Source organism: Notolabrus celidotus, chromosome 19 (genome assembly GCF_009762535.1).
Source record: "Notolabrus celidotus isolate fNotCel1 chromosome 19, fNotCel1.pri, whole genome shotgun sequence".
NCBI classification, from domain to species: Eukaryota; Metazoa; Chordata; class Actinopteri; order Labriformes; family Labridae; genus Notolabrus; species Notolabrus celidotus.
The window spans coordinates 3,100,717-3,103,429 of NC_048290.1; positions in this window are offsets into that span (position 1 = coordinate 3,100,717).

Genomic DNA, 2,713 nt, shown 5'->3' on the forward strand with positions numbered 1-2,713 from the left:
AGAAGATGACAGGCTGTAAAGATGGAGAGACTTCACCCCTATCCATCTCCCAGGTTTCACCAAAGTCAAACAAGTGAATCCACTACCAGTCAAAAGTTTGGACACACCTTCTCATTCAAGGGTTTGTATTTATCTTAATTATCTGAAACACTGTAGATTAATACTGAAGACATCAAAACTATGAAAGAACATATATGGAATTATTTAATTCACACAAAAGTGTTAAACAAAGCAGAATATGTTGTATATTTTAGATTCTGTAAAGTAGCCCCCTTTTTTCTTCATGACAGCTTTGCACACTCTTGGTATTCTCTCAGTCTGCTTCATGAAGTGGTCTCCTGGAATGGTTTCTAATTAACATGAGCCTTGTCATGACTTGCCTTCTTAATGTGTTTGAGACCATCAGCTGTGTTGTTCAGAGGTAGGGTTAGCACACAATGGAGAGCCCTATTTGACTATACTGTTGTAATCCAGATTATGGCAAAACCAGATTATTTCATAGTTTTGATGTCTTCAGTATTAATCGACAGTGTTGAAAATAGTTCGAATAAATAAAAACCCTTGAATGAGAAGGCGTGTCCAAACTTTTGATGGATGCACCAATTTATTGCAGTCCATCCAGTAACTGTTGAGATGTATCCAACCATCAGGGAGGGATTGCATCCTCAGCTTCATGCTGTTAGCACAGCTAAAACAGAGCAATCCATTCAGATGATATTGATTCAACAGTTAGAGTGACTGGCTGACCCACATACGCTCCACCTGTGGACTTTATGTCTCACCTTTTGCCTCTTTTAATAAAAGATGACTGACATTTCACCACGTTTCTGTTCAATACAACCTCACATCTTTAAAAGGAGGATTTAACAGGAATACAGAACGTTGTTAATTTGCTGGTGTCAGTGCCTTAATGTCTAAAGTTTATTAAAAATCAAACCAATAAAAAGTCTGGAGATAAGACCTCCACACGTACAGATCCACATTCTGAACAGGTAGGTGGGTCCAGCACTCTGACTGACTCATCTGAGCGGTCTCTCTCTCTCTGTGTGCTCTCTTCTGACACTGATAAACAGCCCTCACAGTCCGCTGAAATTGCATGTAAATGAAAACTTAAATGTAGAATTTGAATTCTACAGAGCTTCAATAAGAGGAAAATTGCATTTCTTATCACACAGATATCATCCTGTCGATACATGTTGATGCTCAGACTAATATAGAGCGGAGCAGAGGTGAGAAAGATCAGCCAGGTTCAGGTTTTGAGTGTTTGATCGTATCGCTCTGAGTTTAGAACAAAGCTCCCGGATGACGTCACTTCCACCCAAGGCTGACGTGTTCAGACATGCCGAGGCAAGAGCAATCTGTGACTTGATCTCCAGCTGTTAGATGAGAAAGGGTTATTGGATCTGTGGTCAGACGTGGGAAAATAACTTATCTCAAACTTCAGGGTTCATTTCATACGTCACATGTTACAACAACGGAACAACAAGAGGACTGAATCCAGATGATTTTATGGAGCTGAGAGAAGAAATGTTAAGAGAACGGCGCTGATGCTAGCATAAATAAAATCATCAGCATTTAGCTAGAGTTGTGCTGCACCTCTGATCTGGATTGTTTGGTGCAAGACAGTCATGAAGTAGGCCTTTTCTCATCTTGAGGATTAAATCAAATGAAATGCATTTAATGCTTTTGGCTTTGTTCAGTCATAGCTCATGCAAATATCAAAATTAAATAATGTGAACATAAAACAAAACTGGCTGCTTGAAAATGAAAAATATGGGCGCGGACTTGGCCTACTATTTAAGTTGGACGTAGTATCCGTGACGTCACCCATCTGTTTCTGAAGCGCTGTTTTGAAGCCAATCGTCAGCGGCAGCCATATTGCTGCTGTCGAGCGATTGTGATGTAAAGAGGCGGGCTTTGAGCCTCCTCGCCAACAGCTACAGTGTTCCTGCCTGTCAATCAACTCAGCTGTGCCTCTCATTGGAAGACTCAAATCTTAATATCTGTCTCGTAAAGATCGGCTTTTTTGAATTGGTGTGTATGTGGTTTCCCGTACTTCCAGAGCCAGCCTCAAGTGGATCCACGATGAACTGCAGTTCTTAACACTTCCCCATTGGACTCATATTTTTAGACCGGAGGTGGCTCCTTTCCCCCACTCTCTACCAGTTTCCTACACTATCCACTGTCCTCTCCCTCTATCAATAAAAGGTGTAAAAGCCCAAAAATATAACTTTAAAAAAAAAGATGAAGAAGAAAATGAAAAACACAATCCTGCAAATAAGTGAGTGCAGGAGTTTACATACAGTCTGCGTGTGTGACAGCCAAACGTCATGTACGTAAACACATGCACGCTCAAACAGGTGTGAAAGCCTCCTTCATGCATCAAAGTGTAGCATAAGCTGTGTGTGTGTGTGTGTGTGTGTGTAAGTGTGTGTGAGGCAGATTCAGTTCAGCCGTGCATAATTCAGATTTATGAAAACAAAGGCCTGCTTATGTCATAACAGGGTAAGCTACACAATCCTGCAAGGTGAGCAGAAGAGACGCAAATCCAGCTGCTGCTAAACCGGAAGAAAGAGAGAGAGAGAGAGAGAGAGAGAGAGTCAGCATCTTTAGATTGAAAGTGTTTCTGGGATCATCTTTCCCCTATTCCCCCCACTCCGTTTGGATCATAGTCCTTAAATGTATGATTACTGAATCTCTACTTATGATTCAT